General features: G+C 35.1%; 1 pseudogene; it reads right to left on the reverse strand.

Moving 5' to 3' along the window:
- Positions 1-4,623: 4,623 nt before the first annotated feature.
- The window catches only part of LOC149137564 (histone-lysine N-methyltransferase SETMAR pseudogene), a 29,738-nt pseudogene continuing 9,546 nt past the window's right edge, over positions 4,624-24,815 (reverse strand).

Genomic DNA, 24,815 nt, shown 5'->3' on the forward strand with positions numbered 1-24,815 from the left:
AGTGAATAGCTACTTAAAACAATTGCTGCAATTCATTTTGTTCTGGTATTCAATTTTCCATTTTCCGTTGCTTCTCTCACTCACTCTCTCTCTCTCTCTCTCTCTCTCTCTCTCTCTCTCTCTCTCTCTCTCTCTCTCTCTCTCTCTGTATATATATATATATAAAGTTTTTGTGCTATTTTAGATTTTGTGCTTCATTTGTTTATACAGTAACACGTTGACTATCGCATGTATTACATTCCAGGAGGTAAAAATCCGTGAGGTATAAACAGTACTGTAATATATATTATTTAATTATCTTTATAATTTGTATGTATTTATTTTATTATAAATGTAAAACAACACCACGGAGCAATCGACGTAAGCTTAAATAAGAAACTGCGATAGGTGAACCACGATATGGTGAAGGATTACTGTATTTGAATCGTTTACCATTACACAATACAGAGGTCCCTCTGATTTTGCTGGTCTAGTGAATACAATTATTTCGTTTTTCTATGTTATTTTGCATACACCTAGAGAGGATTAATTATTTAATGCTTATTTATTAGTAGTTATCCAAAATATGTCTCTTGGTTTTCTTATTCAAGCAATCAAAATGAATAAATAAATAAAATTCCTCTGTCAAATGTAATTTTGAACCTGAGGTTACAAATTACTGTTGATACACAGCTCCATATTTAAGGCTTATGTACATTATTTACAATTGACGGAAATTTGCCTTCATTTTGTTTCGGTTGATAATCCCTCCAGCCTTCATCAGGTGTCTTGGGGAAATTTCGAACATGGGTTCACATTTCTAAGGTAATGTTGTTATTATTATTATTATTATTATTATTTAGATCACTGCCTGGAATCGAACTCGAAATCTTGGGGTGAGTAGGTGGTAATCTTAACCACAACGCCATAAGCCCGTAGATAATTATGGGGTGAATTTTAGGGCTTATAAACCAAATATTTTTCTATCCTTCCTTAATACCGGTTCCCATTTGCTATTCATGTCTGCACTCGGTCAGCTTAGGAGGTTGTTGTGTCCTAGCATATGTGCTGCTTCTTTTAGTTTTCGTATTTTCCAGTGGTGTTCTCTGTCTATTATTTTAAGTCCATCCCACATGGGGAGGTGGTATCCATTTTCCCATACATTATCAGCTATAGCCGATTTATGAATATGTCCCCGTGTCACAGCTTTGCGATGTTTCTCTACCCTTATTTTGATGGGGGACATGTTTCACCTTTGCATAACCTACCACAGCTGCATGGGATGGAGTACACGCAGTTCTTAGTCATATTCTCTGCAATTGGTGGTTTTACTCGAAAGAGGTATTGCGAAGTGTTGTATTACTTCTGAATACTGTCCTGCTGTCATATGGGCCGCATATCTTTTGTATCTTTTCGGAGAGGCCTTTCACATAGGGTAGACAGACTGTGGACAGTTTATCTGTTTCATCTCTTCTTCATAATTGGAGTGTAGAGTATGCTTTTGGGGTAGCTGTTGCTTAATAGATTGTTACTGAGCTTGGTCATTTCTTCTTGGTGGGTATCACGATCGCTACTTATGTTCATTGCTCGACGGTTTAGGCACTCAGCAATCCCTCTCTTTACACTGTATGGATGGGGTGGGAGGTGAAGTTGATGTATCGTCCAGTGAAAGTTGGCTTGCGGTATACGGATGTCCTTGGTTGTCTATTTGTTTATTCTTTTGTCAGCTTCATAAACTGCTTTTATTTCATTAGACTTCGTTGAAGCGCTTTTCTACATATACTACGGACGCGGGGTCTCTACAGTACTCTTTCTGTCAACTACTTTGTAATTTAAAATGTTGCTATTCTTTTTATTACTATTTCGTCTGCCGTTCTGGTATCACATATTCATAGTTTGTAAATTGGGTAGTCTTTCAAAAAATTAATTATTGCAGACTACTACGTGAGTTTACTATTTTTCCTCTTTTCTCTTTTTGGATGAAGAGTCATGTACTTTGTTTAATTCTGTTTTAAAGTTCATCAGTGCACGAAGACTTTACCTCGTTACTTCTATGTAGTGTCACAATGTGTTATAGCCCTAGTTTGCATTTACAATTATGTAAATATTTCTAAAGTTTTAAATGTTCTTCAAAAGATACGTTGGAAATATTCTTTTCGACATAACAAACAGAATATATGATTTGAATATTTCTCATGTCACAGTGACAAAATTTTTGTTGGATTGTCCCACGTGCAATCATTCGTTTTATTAACGCTATTTCATTTTCACATGATTTTTTTCCCGGTCCCTTGAAACTGAATCGCTTTGGGGCAGGTAGGCTCGAAGTTTGGTATTACTTTTAGTTTAAAGACTTGAAGCAAACGTTATTTGCTTTCTGGTTTTGATTGATTCATGATTTGTTTGATTTTTAGGTAAGTGTCATAATTAATGTTTGATTATTCTTGCTTTAAGAGATTTATTGCCTAAATGCTTTATGTTGGTGAATGGTGTTGTAGTAGTTGTCTACGTCTAGTATATATTTGATGACTTCTTCATTATCGAGTGGATTTGTTGGAATGTAAATTTAGATATATAACACTTCACACTTCGCTTAAAACAATGTTTTCCAGTGTTTAGCTTTCGGGTGTGTTTACGAAATTTACTTTAATTACATTGTATTAGATAATTACTTAGTTGTTCCGCACTGAAAATCCAAGAGATATTTATGATAGAGTAAAATAATCGAGGATAGAATAACAGCAGGAATAGCAAGTGATGCACAGTAAAGCTCACGGCGCAAGATCTGCAACATAAATAAAAAAAAGCAAACATAGTGTTTTAAATATAACAAATGTTATAACGCAACACCAAACGTCTATGGCAAATACGTTTTTAGTGATTTAATATATAAGACCTTAGTTTATGACAATTTAGTAATAGTAAAGTTTTTTTAAAACTACTGTGAAAATTACATTAGAGATCTCGCATATAAAATAGCGTATACCTGATGTTCGTTCGAAAATAGATATAGATAACAAAATTTAAATTATCACGGCAAATGAGAATTTTAAGCAGCTACTATAACGTTCTTTTTCTACAACTCTTTAAAATATTGTTAGATGCAAAAATATTCTACTTATATAATGTTAACATGTAGATGACAAATAGGATCATGGGAGACTTATGGCGAATGTGTCATAATTAGGCAAGTGGAAATATATGTAATTAAATTTAAGTATAACACTACGACGTAGCCAATATAAAGAAAACAACGCATATATCCAAAACATGCTTAGCGGAAGGAACATCAACTTTACGAAAACAGGATATAATTAATGTAATCAAAAGTCACGTATAGCATGACTGCTAACAAACCAATCAATGAGAAAGAGATAAACATCGAAGGAAGTGTAGTGAAACAGACCATAACAAGGAAAATCATGACGAAATAACACAATAGTGGAGTAGAAAAACGAAACCCGACTTAGCCAATGAGAAATTGTACAAGTAAAATACTTTAAGGGAAAAAAAAATGAAAAACCACTTACAGACAGCAGTGAAGTCGACTAATTTATAAGAGGAAAACTATGAACAACTTTACGACTTCCGATACAAAATAATAAATTAAAAAGCAGTATGAACGTCAGATTCAAGAATACAGTATATAACAGACGATAAAGTTCATGGAAGAAAACTGGGTGAGATTATGAATCAGACAGCTGAGACAGATGAACTAAGTGATTAAATAACGAGAAATGATACACAAATAAACTTTGCGGCAAAAAAATGGAATGCATCTGGAAAAATATATATCATGTTAAGCAACTAAGAAGATGAAAAATGAAAGAAACTACGAAGAAACTAACTAGAAATGAATGGGCAACAACTATTGAGAACAACCAAATACATAACTATACATAAACTAGAAAATGAAGATGATTAATTTCTTTTCGCCAATAATCATCATCTATCATATGCAAAACAATAGAACAAAGTCAAAACGGAAGGCGACACTTTCTCCCGTGGAGAATAGAGCGTCGAGTACTTCAAATCACATTTTAAACAAGTTACATGTATTCGTTTACACAGTATGATATATATACATGCATGCATACGTACATACATACATAGAAATAAAACTGAATAATGACATACATAAATGCATACATACGTACATATATACATACGTGGGCGCGCGCAGACACATATTCTTTGCTCTGATTGAAAAAGATTTCCCTGGGTCCAGTGTACTTTTAGAAAACTTTTCAACGCCCAATCTATTAAATTTTTCTACTCTACCATAACTAACATTGCCGGTATAATATACCCGACTAAAATAAAAATAAGAAACTAAGAAACCAGCAATTAGTTATCTTTAATTACGCTAATTAATACAACACTCTAAATCCCCGGCGCCCGCCCATAAGCCTATGACGTACTTAAACCCACTTACCATCACCAACTCTAATCCTAATACTTCACCCAATATGCAGGCGAGTACGTGCGCGTTCAAAACTATCGGATGCTATCGTCGCATACAAAATGTACGCATGTACACAAGACTATATTGTTTTATTGGTAAGTATTAGGTTGTCAAGAAAGTTCTTGCGGTTTGTCACCTTTAAATTCAGATGCACATATCTCGGCTCAAACAAAACTTTATTAATCGGAATAAGCACCATCAGAATCAACACACATTTGCCAACTCGAAACAAGTTCATTTATGGCAGTAGCGTAAAAGTCCTGCGTTCTGGTGGCGATGAAGTCGTTGAAGGCTTGTCTAGCATCGTCTTGGGTTTTGAAGCATTTCCCCAGACAGAAAGTTGCCGAGATGCTTGAAAAAGTGGTGGTCGGTAGCTGAGAGATCTGATGAATATGGCGGATGAGGCAGAGTTTAGTAGCCCAAATCGTTCAACTTCTGCAGGGCCAGTTGTGCGACGTGCAGCCGAGCGTTGTCGTGGAGAAGAAATGGTCCTTTTCTATTGACCCATGCTGGCTATTGTTGTCGGAGTTTCATATGTATTTCATCAACTTGCTAGCAGTACTTCTCCGCCGTAATGGTTTCACCTGGATCCAAAAAGATGTGATGGATGAGACCGACTGCAGACCACCAAACAGTCACCATGAGCTTCTTTCGGTGCAACTTTGTCTTCGGGAGCTGAGCTGAGCGTCACCGGTTTTCGTAAAGAATCCACTTTTCCTCACAAGTCACAATCCGGTCGAGAAACGGGTCGTTCTTGCATAAAAGAAGGGACGACTACACTTCAAAACGGCGTTTTTTTCTGTTTGTCGTTCAATTCGTGTGGCACCCATTTCTCAAATATTTTTGCTTTTCCAATCTCTTCTAAGTGGTTGGAAATTGGCGTATACGTTACGTCCAACTCAGAAGCAAGATCTCGAACAGTTGTGCGTGGATTGGCATCGACTAAAGCTCTTAGTTGATCGTTGACAACATCCGATGGACGACTACTACGCTTATCATCTTCAAGGCTCTCGTCACCGCTAAGAAATTTCTTGAACCACCATTGTCCTGCACGTTCATTAGTAGTTCCTGGGCCAAATGCCTCGTTGATATCACGAGCTATTTCAACAGCTTTTCGGCCTAGCTTGAACAGGAATAAGAAAGTTGTGCGAATGTCCTTTTTGTCTTTTGTATTGAACGTTCCGGAAAAAAATGGCCTAACTATTCAAAAAAGAAAAGAGTAACACGATTAGATAGAGCGAAACATGATATATAAAGACAAAGTAATTTAACGACAATTAATTTGAAAATACATCATTTCAAACCAAAATTTAAAATTCCGCAAGAACTTTCTTGACAATCTAATAGTAAGCCACCAATTTCACTCCGACTGCTTTGTTCCCCTAATAGCTGAAACTATATCTCCCATTTCCATTTCTTTCTTCCCCATCCCCTTCTCTCCTAGCAAATCCACCTTACTTCCACCCCTAAATATTTGACCTTTTCTGTTCGTTTTCTTCCCATACTTGAAAATCATTTTCTTTCGATTCTGTATAAATGTATACGGCTGACTGCGACAGTATATATATTTACCTTTGACAGTAAAATTAGCCCAACTAAATATCCACAACGAACTGTCTCCCGCCCCCAGTCAGGATCAGTCTAACACAGATCTTCCCTCTTTCCCTCTTTTCTTTATTCTTAACAACCTTAGACAATTTTATTTCTGCCCAACGGCTTAAACATACGGTCACCAACATTATGTGGTGTATTCGAACCGAATTTATTTAACAAGACACCCCTTATAACATTACCTGACGAGACGAGTCTGCATTGCGGGATGAACCACAACCAGCTGTACAGTATTCCGCTCGCGAGGGATGTTTGCAAGATGGCTGGAAACGATCGCTGTGTCCGTCTCTATCATTTGTTATATATATATATGTGTGTGTGTGTGTGTGTGTGTGTGTGTGTGTGTGTGTGTGTGCGCGTGTTCGTGTATGTATTTGTGCGTGCGTTCGTGTGTGTATGTGTGTGTGTTTGTGTATATGTTCTTGTAAGTTGAAGCATATATTTTTCTGGTCGGTCAATCAGCAATAAAAAACAGCAATATATTTTATAGTAGGCAGTTATCAGTGTTGTAGATAAAAATACAAATGACAAGAAAGATATTTAAACAAAATGTGAAGCTGAATGGAAGTTCAGATTGTCTACAGAGTCATACACCAAAGACTTCAACAATTTACAGTAGATTGATGCATGTCACTCTGTAGACACTCTGACGAACGTCGAAGGGAAATAGCCTTGAAACTCGAGTCGCCTTTATATATTTATATTTATATATTTGATCCTTTATATTGAACACTCAATATTTCATTTACATTCAATACTTTCTTTCATGGTGCCATCCATTTTTATTTTATTTTATTTTATATTATATATTGTATATTATATTATATATTGTATATTCCATATTCTATACCCCACATTGGTTCTGCAGGAATATAAATAAAACATAAAAAAACAGACAGTGTTGGAACTCTTTTAAACAAAATAATATATTCCTCTATACACAATCATACAAAAAACCCACCTTTTTTGTATTTATTTTTACTCGCATATATATATATATATACATATATATATATACGCAGGTACACACCCACACACACATATGTCTCTGTGTGTACACGCGCGCGTGCTAATCGTCATTTTGCAGAGAGTTTTAGTTTTTGGTTTTTATATGTTTAGAAAGTCATTACGATATAAGAATTGTGCAAACTGCATTAGGAAGCATATATTTAACAATAATAGTTAGAGTCGTGACATAATATAAGAAGCAATGAAGGCACTACTCATAGTGTGTTACAGATTAGCAAAATGACCAAAATAAAAACACTAATTCGTGAAGTAAGATACCGCTGCACTAGATTTTAAATTATTTTAAGGGTTTTTTTAAAACGGGTACGACATATTTACTGAGAGGAGGAATGTCGTTGCGAGAAAAATTGCCTTCATATAAATAGTTTATTTTCTACAAAACTTTACTCAATTTTATAAATGAAAAATGTGTTGCGTTTAGTTTATTGGTTGTATGAATATACATGCGTCTGTTTGCCCCAGGTATCGAGAAAACACTTGGAAAGAAATGGAAATACAACTGAAAGAAAAAAAGCAACAACAGCAACAACAAAAACAACAACAACTACAACAACTGTACCAACAATAATTTGTAACAAAACTTTCTGTAATTCCATGAGATAATTTGATATGTAGGCGAAGCAACCGTGGCGGCATTCCAATTTCATTTAAAAGTGTATAATGGAAAACCTTTAGAAATTACATAGAGGTCCTAGGAAGCTAGTATGGCGCACAATAATTTAAAGGTTATATCAGCACACACTATTTAGATAAGAAAGAAGCAGGATGAGGTTTATTAAATGTAGTATATACCCAGAATGATGTAACATTGGGTTTGAAAATTTTTTTGTTGTGATGAAGGCCTGTTATCCATGTCTTGAAAGATCAATGCGGTCGATGAAAAGGTGAATATCTCAACAGCAGAAAGAAGACATAGGCACAAAGGAAAATAAAACAAAAAACTATATGGGCAATTTATGCAACATTTCGATTATGTTGGAAGTGTTTAATTTGTTCAACGAAATACTCTGCAAGGTCTATCTTTGTATTATATCAGTGAGTGAACTCGATGAATATGTACATGAATAATACAAACATACATGCATAAACACGCATATATATATATATATATATATATATATATATATATATATATATATATATATATATATACACATATATACATATCCAGATATATTCATTTTATAGTCATATATACATCTAAATATACATGCACAAATATTTACATCATATATGAATATATATACATACATATATACATACAACACACACACACACACACACACACACACACACACACACATGCACACGCGCACATTGATTGTCAGTATACTTACACTTTTCAATACCAACTAGTGTTTGCGCCCTCATAGTATGTAGATGGACAAACGCATCTGTGACTGTGCATATATATATATATATATATATATATATATATATATATATATATATATATATATATATATATATATATATATATATATATATATATATATATATATTACACACACATACATGTTTTTATTTTGCCAACTGCACAGTATATTAATGTCAGTTGCGCACCATCTGTGAGATAAACAACACCATAACGTATTTCACTCTACCAAAATTTGGAAACGATACGCTGTACTACTTGCCATTCGTGCAGGAAGCTCCAATATGAAGAGATGGGGAACACACAGAACAATCTTTGGCTTACTGTGTTCCCAAAGCATGTACCGAGAATGATAAAAATCACACATCCAGTCAACATCATGGCGTTTTGAATGATCACGAGTGATAATGACGTTATGTCTCCATTTATCTTTTCATACGTCCTCAGACTCAACACAAACATCTGTCTATATCTTAGCTGCTTTCTCGTATACGAGTAAAGCCATTGCTAGAAAGAAATACTAATAAGTCAATGTTGATGCAATGTGATACCCATGTACGATTCTGGAGGCCGGCGAAAGTTTTGGACATTGTATTACATAATGCACAGTTGTACTGTCTGGCAAAATAAACAAGGACCACAGCATGAACTCGTTTGACATGCCATTTCATTCCTCCTACTGAGCTGCACACATTTCCATATGTTGCACCTGTTCTGTTGTGAAAAATATCCCTATCTCAAATTACCATGGATCGATTCCTGTGAGTTCTCTGATGGCTGACCAGGCCTGCACAACACAAATACTTCTCACAAACCACAAATACAAAAAGCAATACTTGCTCATTTTCCACAGGTTCATTCCATCTAAGCCTTCTAGTCTTCTCTTGATTCATTCTCTCCCCCGCATACATTCATACATACATACATACATACATACTTACATACATACATACACACAGAGAAACGTACGTACATACGTATATACACACCTATATACGCCATAAAGCTAAACACTTTATGGACGGGAAACCTAAGTTAATCGCATAAACCGGCTTTCCGTATTTTTAATATATACTGGTCGGTATATATATATATATATATATATATATATATATATATATATGCGTGGTCCGTTCAATGAGTATCCGAACTGTTGCCATTGTAACAAGGCTAAAGCACACACCGTAAAGCCGCTTACCATGGAATGACATTGAATCCTGATGTGCATACAAACTAAGTTTTACCGTTCTAGCTCACTTCCGCTGTTTACAACACTGCTTGGAAGAAAGCTGTGTAGCGTGTGATCGTCGCATTGACAATGGCAAACGAAGTTGAGCGGAGAATATGCACGAAATTTTGTGAAAATCTTGGTTTAGCTGCTCAGAGGCTTGCGCAAAGTTTTCAAAAAGGATTTGTCGTTATCGATACTATCAGGGAGATCCTGTGCAACTGAAATCCGAGTGTTTTCTGGGTCAGCTGAAAGCAGTTTTGGTACAAAATTGGCAGACGCGTGTATCATAACTAAATCTTAATTGATAACAAACTGAACTGAACCGTGACTAATCTGCACATCCTCTGATAACTCATGGTTGATGATTCGACTATTTCCCCTCATGAACCCGCATATGCGATGTTTTTCTCAGTTCTGGTGGTTGAAGGTATCCCAGAACGTTCGTCAAAATCGACATTTTTTCGGTCATCTTGGAAACGTTTGAACTACTCGTACACTTGTGTGCGGTTCATACACTCCTTTCTATACACTTTCTGCAACATTGCGTAGGCCTCTGACCAGGTATCGCTATGGCAACTTTGTCTGTCATGGTGAATGCGATGATCATACGCTACACACCTTCTTTCACAGCACTGTTGTAAACATCGGGAGTGAGCTAGAACGTTTTAAACTTTATGCACATGCACACCAGAGGTCATGGTCAATCAGTGCCAAGCAACCTCACTCTGAGTGTTTCAGCTTCATTACTATGGCAATAGTCCAGATACTTATTGATCAGACCTCGTACAGATATATTATATGTATACTGAAAGAAATATCTTCTCATACTGTTATTTAAGAAGTAGAATAAAAGGATTGAGTTTTCCGGCACACATATCTTTTTTTTTTAAATTTATATTGAAATAGAGAAAATGTTTCTTCAAACATTATGACTATCGAGAATATATCTTAAATTTATATAGAAATTAAGTATAAACTTCTGTAAATATGTATGTATGTATGAATGTATGTGTATATATATATTTCTACATATACTTATGTGTATGTGTCTGTGTTTACCTGTGTATCAATGGATTTAGAAATTCTGAAATTTAATATAGACTGTATCCGTAGAATTGTCGTTCTCCATTGTATGATTCCACGCATTTGTAGGAAACAGCTGTAAATACAGTATATATTTATATATATATAAATATATATATATATATATGTGTGTGTGTGTGTCTGTGTGTGTCTGTGTGTGTGTGTATGTGTGTACATAAACATTCATGTATATTATGATGTAACTTCCATTTATCATTTGACAAGTTTCAGATTAATGCTAAGGCCATGCTGATACATACAAATTGTTTATATTCAGAATTCAAAGCATCATTTGCATCAATATCATTTATCATCTGATTGTAAATGAAACACATATAAACTATGTATGTGTGAGTATGTATGTGTGTAAGTCTATGTCAGTTACATGTGTAGAGCTCATGTGACTATGTGTATAAGTGTACACTTGCAAGCAAGAATTGTATACCTTTCCCAGCATATGTTTACATTGAAGGAGACATTCACATAGACAAACATATGAATATATAAATATACTAACTGAATTACCCGGTAATACCCGGATTAGTAGGGGTCATTTCCAGTTCCCAATCCCATTTCACTGTTTCATGTCGTATCCCGTTTCCTGTTCATTTCGCGTTTTATTTCCGCTCCTATTCCTATCCTCAGTCCTATGTCAATATATAATTTCTAGAATGATTTAAGTGTAATTAAGCCATTAAATACTTTATTAACCTTTATGGTAATAGTTTATTTCTAAAAATAGGTATGACAAACTATTAATACGATTAGTGGGTGAATAAGGAATGTCCTTATAATATTTTAACAAATGAATATGCATCTAATTAAAATAAATTAGATAGATAGTTTTACAAATACAGTAACGGATAGTCCGAGTATTGTTTCTGGTGTTGTCGCGTGTCGTAGATCATCGTAGCTGGTTTGTAAACATGTGCTATAACCCGCTCCCTAGGGGGAGTTTTATTGAAATCCAATTCCACTATAATTCAAAAGGATGTTAGGAACAGATGGATACCAATATCGGATTTAACATGGAAAATTATTTCAATATACCAAATTTGAAAATTTTGTCGTAATCGTAAAGAATAGTGACAGCAGCAGGGAAGACCCTACAAAAGTTGTGAGACAGTTAATAGTTATAGGACGTGACACACACACACAAACACACACACAGATACACATACACACACACACATACACACACACACACACGCACACACACACACACTCATAAATTTATAAACGTACACACATGTAATCACGAGTTCAGAATGGTGTATAGTAGACATATGATATGTATGTGTTTAAGTAGGTATGTTTGTATGTATATATGTGTGTATGTATATTTATGTGTTTGTGTGTATGTTTGTGTGAGTGTTTCTTCGTGATGGACAGCATAAAAGCTACCTACTTCTCTCCTTAGACCTACGCATTTCTCACACCCACCTTTCTGTGTGTGTGTGTGTGTGTGTGTGTGTGCGTGTATGTGTGTGCGTGTTCGTGTCTTTGTTTGTGTGTCTCTGTTGTATCTATGTATTTACGAATATATATATGCAACGTCACGTATATTCGACACTTTTATTACATTCATCCCACTCCACAAATTGTACTTATTTTATCGATCACAAAAGGAAGAAAAACAAAATCAACATCGTTGCAATTTGAACGCAGAGAGCAGAAATAAAATTAGACTGTTGACAATAACATCCTACCATAGAATAAAACCAACATCTATGTTGCAATGTCATTTTCTTCCCGCGAGTATATTACTTATTTGTTGTAATGTACGGTGATGTCTGATGTCTATGATATATATAAATTCAATCTGCTGTACAGTAATAGCAACGAAATGAAGGAATCTGAAGGCAAGTGAAGTTTGATATCCACTTACCTATTTCTCAGTTTCTATAACACTTTTTCTATATATCTATTTCTATATCTATCTTACCCCCTCTGATTACCTGCTTACCGATCATCCTACCTTTCTACTTATCTATATATCATTATACCTATCTATAGACACACACACACACACACACGCACACACACATACACACACACACACACACACACACACACACATATATATATATGTATGTTTATATTTATATATACATATCTATATATGTCTTTCTGCCTATCTGTCTCTTGTAATTCTCTATATCTATGTATGTATAATATATACAAAGACAGACACACCTGTATATGTATCATACCCCTCAATACTTCAATATAAACCCCAGTAAAATTTACATTCCCATGCCTGTCTACATGCCTTTACTCTTAACCTTTACATGTCTCACTCATTAGATGGCGGCTCTGCTGGGCCACAACCTTGAAAGGTTTAGTCGTACAAAATGGCCCCACTTCTTCGTGTGTTAAAGCTAAAATTAGTACCACCGTAAGAAATATCTCAGCAATTATTGAAGGCAATGGTATAGAAAAATTGGAACTCGTCTCCAGTTTGGATTTAATCCATTTTAATTCGAAATGAAAATGGACACCAATTTATGGGATTGGCTTTAATATTTGTTGAGATCTTTCCTAACTTGAAACCAATGGTAGCTGTAACAAACAAATAAGTAATCTTTATTCAGCAATGTATATATATTTACATATATATATACATACACACATATATATGTGTGTGTTTGTGTGTGTATGCGTGTGTATTATATATATATATATATATATATATATATATATATATACATAATCGTCACGTAAGTGGCTAAGGGTGCAAGTCAGCACCGCCATTGCTAGAAATAAGAGTCAAGACAACTCTTAGCCACTTGCAAAGCATTTACCTATTGACTGCCAAGGAAGGAAGACAACCTCCCTACAGAGACCAATAGTATCAGACCATCGATGATTTCTAGCAATGCTGGTGCTGACTTATAATATTAATCACTCAAATGACAATTGTACTTGTGCCTTTTGGTTTATAAATTGCTACAAGTCACCTTAAGAATTTATGATTTTCACCTTACCATTTTACCAAATTCTAATGATTGGTATGTTATTTTCTCTAAACTGATAAGGCGACATCAATTTTTATCCTAGGGAACAGAGTATGTGTCAATGATGAAGATTAATTCGATCCGAAATCACTAATCTGACACTCTCGCTTGCAGTATGGAAGTTATCTCCCTTGTTAGTTAATAGATAAGTCAATTTTCCCGTGGCTAAGCGTGGTTTTAACTCTTATTTCTAGAAATGCTGGTGCTGACTAGCATCCTTAGTCGCTTTAATGACGATCATACTTGTGTCTTTTGGCTTCGAACTTGTAACCAGCCACCTTAATAATTTACACACACACATGTTTGTATACATATATATATATATATATATATATATATATATATATATATGTATTTATGTATATGTATTTCTACACACACACGCACGCACATTTATATATATATATATATATATATATATATATATATATAAACAATGTTAATTCTCTAAATGAAGTATTAACAGTAACTGCACGATAAAGTGTAGTATATTGCCACTTAAGTGTGGCTGACCCCTAGGGGTGGACGTTGCTGTTGCTTTTAGCCCCAGGAGGACATCTCCTCCAGCTGGCTTATCGACACACGACTGTGTCCTGTTTGCCAAGGGAGTTATCCCTCTCACCTCATACATATATATATATATATATATATATATATATATTCAAGTGGCTTCTTTTAGTTTCCTTCTAGCAAATCTCCTCACAATGCTTTTGTTCTCTGCACGCGTGCCACGCAGTGCAAGTGAACCAGAAACTATGTAGCTGAAAAGCTAACTTGTTAATACACAGTCACGCCTGCGCATAGAATCATTTTCAAATACTCGTGTTTAAGAGACATAGCATATATAATGGCCAACTTTAGCGTATACTCAGATATTAAATAAATATGTCTCTGAGATGTTATATTACTCGACGTGATTAACATGGAAATGTGTATGAATATCATATTATAGAACCGCATTGCCGTCCTCAGTTACTTTCAGGCAGTTAAATAGTGATGCTGTTGATTGCTATGTATATCTACGTAAACATTTATGTGTCTTTAATAAGGATATAATGATTTAAATATACCCTCACAACTCACACTTAGAAACACACATTAAATATCAGCATAAGAATATTTTAAACACAACTTCTGCTGATATATGCGATTATTTGAAATATACAGGTTTCATTTCTCTCAAAATAGATTAACGAGTGTTTGAATAGATATAGGAATAAATTACAGCTAATTTTGTATTAACACTTTTCTATAATCTTTACGTATTTATATACATATTTATATACATATATACGTATTTATATACATATTTATATTTATATAAACTTATTTATATAAGGAATACATTATCTCAAGACAAACTTCCCACTAAAACGAATAAAGTGCGGATTAAATTATGGAAGCACATATATGCTTATGCAGATCATTGTCTCCTTGAACTAAATTCTCTTCCGTACCGCAAAAGAATAGGCGTGAGTTGAATATTTAAGTTCATTATGTGAAGGGTGATAGGATATCAGCAACAATATCAGGTACAGCTGGGTCAACTCCAAAAATTTGATCTTAAGCGGAACGTTTCTTTTGTACACATCGAAGTGCCCGAGGTCTTTTGTGCAGAATCGATGAAAAAACACTTAGCGTAATCCATTTCACAAGATTTAAAAACACGTGGAATTTCTGTTGGACCGTGTTGGTATATTCAAATCGACTGTTAACAATATATTTTAGGTCCGTAATTTTTGAAAGGTTTCAAATGTGAAGGACATTTTGTTCTGTATTGCTTAAGTGTATAATAGAGGCAAGAAGAGAGGCGTTCTTATGCTTTATATACGGTTTACAAGATACAAAACTTGAACAGTTTGACATTTTCAAGAAAGAAACAAGAGCTACCGACTGTGAATATAATGAGAATGTACAATATACGCCGATGACTCTAATGCTAGCAAAGATGTATCGTCACACGGAGTTTCATGCAGATTTGCAGATCTGAATCAATCTCAACAATAAATGCCTGCTACATAAGGACTGCATGCAAAACATTATAGTTCCTAAATGGAAAGAACCGACTCAAAATGTTAATTGGCAGCACCAAAATCTGTGACCTCATTCGTCTGTATGTACCTGATACACTGCGTTAGATGTTTCTGTCATTGATAGAGGAACTGCACGTTGGCTATATGTAGCCATCATAAACTAAGGCGAGCACAATACAGATTTCAGGTCGACATGGGAGTGGAAAATGTAATAAAAATGGAGTAGCTCTTTTGACGTTTTGTACTGAGAATAATCTGGTTGTCACCAACCACCTGGATGCACCCACGATCTAAGCACTGGTATCTCATAGATTATATTCCGATTAGAAAACGTGATATGAAAACCATGTCTAACGTTCGGCCCATAGGAAGGGCAGAGAGCTGGACTAACAATCGTCTAGTGCGTGGAAAAATAGATTTTTCGATAATGCCTAAAAATTGACAGTCTGGTCCTAAGGTACCCAAAAAGTTTAAATATTGCAAACTTTAAATTATCAAACAACATGCAAAGATTCCACGATGGTATAGAAAGTATCAATCTTGACCCAAACTGTCTATGGGAATATTTCAATACAAAATTATTTCAGGCTGCAAGTTCTTCAGTGGGATTTAAATCGCATAAATCCAGTGACTGGTTCTCAGATAGATCAGCAGAAATTCATGACCTACTTTTAGAAAAACAAAACTTAGGCAATACACTGCTTTCTTGGTCCTTTAACCCCAACTCAAACGAAGCTTACAGAAAGCTGAAAAGGAAAGTGCAGACTGCTCTAAGGAAAATCAAACAGAAATGGTGGAATGATAAGTCAAAAGGGGCACAAGAAGCAGCTGATAGAAATGATGCCAAGTGTTTGTATTCTCATATTAGGGAGATATATGGCCCAAAATCTTATTCAATAGTACCAGTGAAAACAGCAAATGGACGTTTTCTTTTGACTGGCACCGCTTCTATTTATACGCGTTTGGTACAACATTTTTCTGCACTTTTGAATGGACCATCATCCGTTGACATGAGGACGATAGAAAAAAATTAACACCTTCCAATCATAGAAGAGATGGCATTTGAACCAACTTTAAATGACATTTACTTAGCTGTGAATAAGCTGAATAAAAATAAGTCTCCAGGGTCTGAGAGAATCTGTGCAGAAGTCCTGAAATATGGAGGTGATAAAATGTTTGAACTCTTAAATATATTAATTTGTCACTTTTGGAGAATTGAGAAAGTGCCTCAAGACAAGATTGATGCCATTTTAGTTTCTTGTATAAATCGGGGATAAAGGATCTGTGTGGCGATTTTCGTGGTTTTCCTTCCTCCAGGAGCACAGCTGATTGTATATTTACTGTCAGACAATTACATGAAAAGTGCATTGAACAGAATCTTGCTCTATACCATTGATTTGTTGATTTGAACAAAGCATTCGATACTCCTAATCCTAAGTAAATAGGTTGCCCAGAAAAATTTGTAAACATGACCAGGGCTTTGCATCAAATATGAACGCTGGAGTCAATTTTGGTGGTAGGCTCTCTGAATCATTGGCTGTGGAAAATGGAGTAAAGCAAGGAAACCTTTATGCACTCACCCTCTTTGCAATATACTTTGCTGTTGTATTGTCACATGCTTTTCAAATCTCTATGGAGGGTATTTACATAAGATATCGAGCAAAAGGGAATGTTTTTAATCTTCTGATCAGACTGAAATCCAAAACAAAGGTTTTTACTTCATTCATTTGGGAACATTTGTACGCTGACGATTGCGATCTTGTCAGTCATTTTGGAACAGGTCAGCAATCTCTTGTATCTACATTCGACTCGGCTTGTGATGATTTTGGCTTGGCCATTAACTTGTAAAAAACAGTTGTAATATATGAAACTGCGTGTGGAGCTGTTTGTAAGCCCACTAAAAGTTTTGTTTCGGGAAATTACTTCAGGTTGTCGATTCGTTCATCTACCTTGGAAGCTCTGCTCAAAATGATGGCATTCTTGATACAAAAATACAGCTGCGAATTCAAATGGCAACAAAAGCATTTGGTGGCTTGGATTCACGCGTTTGGTGCCAGCGACATATAAATAAGTATAAAAAGCTGGATCTTTACAAATCTTTGTCTTACCACCCTTGTTGTATTCCTGTGAAACTTGGACTTGTTATGAAAGGCATTTTAAATTGTTAGAACAATTCCTCCTAAGATGCATTCATCGCATTTAAAAAATTAAATGGAGTTATATTATTCCAAACACAGATGTCCTTCCATCTGCAGGCATCACCTCAATTAAAGCTAAGATTCTCCGGAACCAATTGAGATGGTGTGGCCATATTGTTCGAATAGCAGATGACCGCATGCCGAAACAGCCGTTTTATGGTGAGCTTGCAGAGGGCAGGCGCTATTGGTGTAAAACTTTTTAAATGGTTTAAGGACGGCATAAGAACTACTTTGAAGACATAGAAACCCTTGCTTCGGATCGGGTTCGATGGCGAACAAAGAGTGGAGTGGGGTGCAAACATTTGAACAGGCCAGGATAACGCAAGTAAGATTCAAAAGACATCTAGGGAAGAATGTAGCAATCGAGAAGGTGAATGACAATGACCTTTTTGTGGGCACAGTCTGTGACAGTCAATGCCTCACTTTTGATGGCCAAAAATAACATCTACGAACGCATGGAATACGAACCATCACCAAGTATTCTGCCTATATGAATTCAGTGGATGCTAGAAGGTTTGCAAATCCAGCGGTGGCCTCAAAAGACATGTTAAGATACACAAAGAGCAGAACTTATCTGCAACTCTTGGTGGTCCAAATCGGAGGTGCAATCTATGTGGGAATCTTTTCAGAACATTGTCTGGCTTAAAAAAACCAAATCACATGCCATGGTGGTACAAGAGGTGGTCAAACTCTGCATAAGGAGTAGACAGCCACCATATACTTTTATATATGAGGATACCCAAATCCGTAATTTATGTTAAACCGAAAGAACATACTGAAAGTACCAAACGGCATCGTCTTTATATTTGGTAAACTTATCCACAATGAGAAGTTTATTTTTGAGGACTTAGATTGAAAGGATTCCATATCAACATGCAGATCTGCGTTTTTATGTTACACTGTAATATTTCTGTTGAAAGAATCATATCAGTACTTCATATCAAACTTGACTTCTAATACGATTTACTCTCTACCGTCCTCATACTTTCCACACCCATCGCGCTTTTCCAAAAAAATATAACGTATCAAAATTCCTGGTTTCTAATTATTTCACCTAATTATACAAAATCACTTTCCAATACACACAAAAAAATGTTAACTTTTACTCAGATATCTATTGATTTCCATTCTCAGAATCAATCTTTCACTTTAACTGCTTACACGCATAGATTCTTCTTTCCAATTAATCTACATAGCAACACATCTACCAAGATTCCTAACAATACTGAATCATATCCATTTATCTATCTTCGACCTCATCAATTTTTTTCTGCAGTTTTATTAGTTATGTTGCGGCTATGTCACGCAAAAATTATTGGATTTACGAAATATACATCTCATATTTTATAATACATGCTTTTTGTGCATAAAATATTTATTAAATATCATGCCTCTGATTAATGCACCGTATACATTTTTGTTTACAGGTTTATTTTTCTTCTTATTTTTTATAGAAAACCCTTCCCTTTCCTTTCTCATACTATTTCGTATCTTTTCTTTATCCCAAGTCTTCTTCCCTCCAACATTTTCTCACCAAAATCGCTTCTCATCTGGCACATCTTTCGTTTCAAATTCTGTAACATTATCTCCTTCACCCCTCTGCAGATATTTCCCGCCATAAAACCACCTTATTTATTTTTTTTTTTTTTACCTCAGTGCATATATATTCCTAACTTTGAAGTAAGATCTCAACTTACTAATTAATCCTAATTTTATTTACATTTTCAATAATCTATCAATCCCGTCTTCGTTCGAGCCTATCTCATCCACTGATAGAATGACTTACGCACATAAACAGTACGAGGAGATACGCTTGCAAATTGAGAACCAATAAGAAAATCCAGAATCACATGTAATGATATATGTATATATATATATATCATACATGTATATATATATATATATATATATATATATATATATATATATATATATATATATATATATATATATATATATATATATATATATATATATGTATATATGTGTGTGTGCATATGCGTGTGCACACATGTACGTATAGGTGCGTATATGTGTGAGTGTACATGTATTCTTATATATATATATATATATATATATATATATATACGTACAGGATGTGATGGGTAACTTGTGTACATTAATATCTTTAATTTCGTGTTTGCACATTATTTATTTTTGTTTTTGTCAACTACATAGTATAGTAGGTTGAGTTAGGCACCGTCTGTCAGAAATACAGCACCATGGCACAATTCACTCAGCCAGAAATTTGGAAAAGACATGCTATACAGCTTTGCATTCGCGCTAGAAGCTCTAAAACAAACATTGAAGTGTGTTTGGGTATCAATCTCAGGACATGTACAGAGAGTTATAAAAAACAAACATCAAATCAACATCATGGTGTTTGGAGTGATCACTAGTGGTGGTGACGCTATGCTTCCATTCATGTTCCCACACTGCCTCAGATTAAACGCAGATGCCTACATCAAGTACCTGGAGGAGGTAGTGCTTCCCTGAGTCAAGGGAGTGGATGCTGGAAACATGTTATGTCTGGCAACAGCACTTTGCAACATGCTGCACATGCAGGAGCAGCCATTTGTGGTTGTGAGACAATTTTTGGACCACCTCACTCCTAACATCTGGCCACCTAACTCACCAGACGGAAGCCGCTTTGATTATTATGTGAGGGGCGCAGTTGAGCGAGAGACCAGTAGAACTCCTTCTAACACCAAAAGATGAACAGAAGGCAAGGATTATGGCAGCAGTCACCAAATTAAAGAGAATGTCCAGAAGATTTGCAGGAGATTCCGAAGTCCTTTGGAAGCTGTGGTTGAAGCCAATGGCGATTTTATTGAATACATTTACTCTTTAGTATTTAAGATATTTTAATGTTATTTTGGTAAATATGTTAAAATATATCAGTGTTATCTTCATTTTTGCATAATTTAGACGATAATTTATTCACCAAACCCTGTATATATATATATATATATGTGTGTGTGTGTGTGTGTTTGTGTGTGTGTGTGTATATATATATATATGTGTGTGTGTGTGTGTGCATACACAAAGAGAGAGAGAGAAAGAGAGAGGCGGGTAGAAAGCCTGCGATGGGTAAATTGTCACCCGTTTCTATATTTTATCTTTCGCATGTGCACTGTTTCTTTTCAATTTTATCACCTACACAGTATAGTTGGATCATTTGGTCACCCTCTGTGACAAAAACAAGATGGTGAGACAATTTAGTAACCCAGAAATATTTGGAAACGTCATGCTGTACTGCTTGGCATTTGTGATGGGATCTCCCATACGAACATTTCATATTGTTTGGGTATCAATCTGAAGACAGTGCAGCGGATTCTGAAAGAGTTGGATGAGACTAATGGTTATCACGAAGGAACGGCCACATGCAAAACTCACTCTGATCGTTCTGATAAGAAAAGAAATTCTGAATTTGTTGGTGAAATTCAGGCCATAATTGACTATTATCTCTCCAAGTCAGGTCCGTCTCTAGGGACATAGGATTGTATATGTTTCGTATCAGGCAGGTAGTGCATGAAGATATTCGGTATTCCTCGTAAACAATGAGAAAAGGCCAATTTTTATCATAAGCCATCCAGGATAAAGGAGAGACCACGCTACGAAGCTTTTGAACTAACTCAATTATTCCCTCTAACTGAACATACTTCTGTTTTTCTCAGACGAGAGAAATTTCTGCCGGAATCAGATGGTGAACACACAGCACAAACTTCGGCTTGCCGTGTCTACAAAACATGTACCGAGATGTACCGAGATGTACAGCCAGTCAACATCATGGAATTTGGAGTGATCACAGGTAATGGCACCGTTATACCTCCTTTCATCTTCTCACGCGGTCTTAGACTCAACATGGAGACCAACATCAAGTGTCTGGAGTAGGCAGTGCCCTGGCTGTTGGAACACATTATGTCTAGCAACAAGACTCTGTACCATGTCATACATGCAGGAGCAGACAGCCATGGCTGTCAAACAATTTCTGGGATTACATCACTCCTACATTCTGGCCACCTAACTTCCCAGACTGCAACCCTTTTGATTATTATGTGTAGAGCTCAGTTGAGCGAGAGACCAACAAAACATTGCGTAACAACAAAGATGAACTCAGAGCAAACATTATGACAGACTTCGCCACCTTAAACAAGGAGGCCGTCCAGAAGATTTGAAGGGGATTACGAAGTCGTCTAGGGGCCATGGTTGAAGCCAACGGCGAGTTTATTGAATATATTTATTCTTTCGTATTTCAAGGTAGTTTATGTAGTTTTGGTAAATATATATGTTACGATGAGATGTCAGTGTTATACTCATGTATGTATGCATGTATGTATGTATGTGTATATGTATGTATGTATGTAAGTATGTATGTATGTATGTATGCATGCATGAATGCATACCTGCATGCGTGTATATATATATATATATATATATATATATATGTTTATATGTATAATATACATATATCTACGGACACACATACACATATATGCAAAAAAACCACCATAAGTTATAAACAGAGTCCTTGAGTCAATGTTCTCCTATCAGAACTCCAGCTTTGATGTTTTAAAATCTCTCGGATTTGTGTAAAAGTGCCCACAGGGAAAATACTTTCCCCATTCCCAGTATGTTTCATACTGAAATTTAATGAATTTGGCGACTAGACATATTTTTTGAAGGCATATATTTTTGTGTTTAAGAAAAACTAGTGAGCAACTGGAGAAATATATGGAATACAGTTCAGGCAATACCAATATTAAAATCTTGTAAATGTGTTAAATGAAGGATGAATCAATTAAAAACGAAAAAGGTTTGAGAATGGGTAGTCGAAAATTAGCAAAATAAAAATTGTCTTACTCGTACGACAAAGAAAATCGATGAACGACGGGAAGAAGAAAAATAAATGCAGTTTTTAATGCCGATGCTGAATGATGCCATTTCTCTCACTGATGGTTTGAATTACTACGTCACCAGAGAATAAAAAAAAAGCACTAAACGTTACTCCAGGTTATAATACAAATTTGCGGAAAAGAACTACATGTTACCATGTATTGGAAACCTAAACGAATAAGATATTACTCTTTTCAAATGTCAAAGAATTGAGTTTTAAATAATAATAAAAAATAACCGTCAGTAAGAACCACTGGCTATGACGAAAGTAGAAAGTAGGATAACTGCAGTTCCTTTTCGTATGACCGATAGAAGTGTACTAAAATTGATGTGACTTCTTAGAGAAAATCAATAAGAGAGTTTTCTAAAATCATTTATCTCCAGTTGCATCCCCAAGGTTGGATAGATAAAGGTGGTTTATAGAAAACATAAAGTAAGTCTCGAACATACGACTTGTGGATTACGAATGATAACTTGCTCATTAGGGGTATGTTTAGAGAACATTTAGTAAAGAAAGGTAATAGAAATGCTTTATATATATTAGAGCTTAATATCAATAAACCATTTTTATTACATGATGAGGATAATTTGAAAAAAAAATCGAAATGCTTGTTAGCGTAAAACATGTACAGAAACACATAGAATATGGGTTCTATCAGCGCCTCTGATATGTGAATGGGTCGATGGTTCATTGAAACATAAAAGTTGACATTGACGTCAATTTATTCGCAAAATATGGAGTTTGAAATGCAGTGACTGGTAGAAAAGACGATTATGTATACGATGAAGAAGAACTAGATGATATGCAACGTCTAACCGTAAAAAGTAACGAGGAAGTAATCCTCATGTTTCTATCATTCATCAAGTATATGTGGAAATATTATTTGATGGGGATTACAAAAAGCATGGTAGTACCGGGATTTTAGTGAACCTTTGTGCTTGCAACTTTGAAATTTTTCTACGCCAGTTTCATTCACAGCAGTATTTAATTCCTCTATGCATTTTGTGTGAGTAAATAAAGCAAGCCTACTAGATAACTTTGTTTTTTTATTTCATGATTATTTGTATTTGCTTTATATTTCAAGGCTTAAAATCTACATTTAGTCTATTAAAAAAAAGGGAAGCGAAAGATGGAATTACAAATTCAGCCATGAAGAGGCAGCATATTTCTTCGGTCGAGTGTTGCTTTTTTTATGTAGACTGGTGTCGTGTTGTTAAGCTCTTTATTAATTTTGTATTCAAAACTTAAAATTTATTGTGTTAATTAGAAATAAAATTACAGCATCGATGTCATTTAACGGTCACGAGTGTGATTTTAACTCCGAATATGAAAATTGAGTTTTAGATCTGTGATACAAAACTCACTGGCAAGGTCATAATAAGCATGTGCACAGCCAAGTAAATATCAGAATTGTGCAAATCATTATATTAAGCTTGTGGCAATTGTCTATTACTTCTTAGGTGCAAATTTACATCATTAAGATAGTCTTTTGGGTTTGAATTATACGAATGACGTGGAGTGTAAATATTGTTTAGAGTTACATGGCCTTATTTATTGTTATATTTTAAATTAAACCTGAAAGAAATCTGCACAAAGTAAAGCAATAAGATGAAATACACAATTCCAGTATTGTAAAAATCTGTTAGTTAAATCCAATCAATAAAATGATGAAACAGTATGGTATTCAAATTTTAATATGCCGTTCAGTGTTCATGCACATGTTAGGGGCATTGTCTTCAACTGAATATCATCTGTAATTAGACGCGACGGTAAAAATATGGCGTTATCTTATTGTGGCAGTGTATGACATAAATTATAATTTTGTATGCAAATATACATTGTTCTGTTCGTTATCAACAATCGAAAGGGACACAGATTGTTTCAAAATATTCTCCTA

The sequence above is a fragment of the Octopus bimaculoides genome, chromosome 1 (assembly GCF_046866305.1).
Source record: "Octopus bimaculoides isolate indiv1 chromosome 1, ASM4686630v1, whole genome shotgun sequence".
Lineage (NCBI taxonomy): Eukaryota > Metazoa > Mollusca > Cephalopoda > Octopoda > Octopodidae > Octopus > Octopus bimaculoides.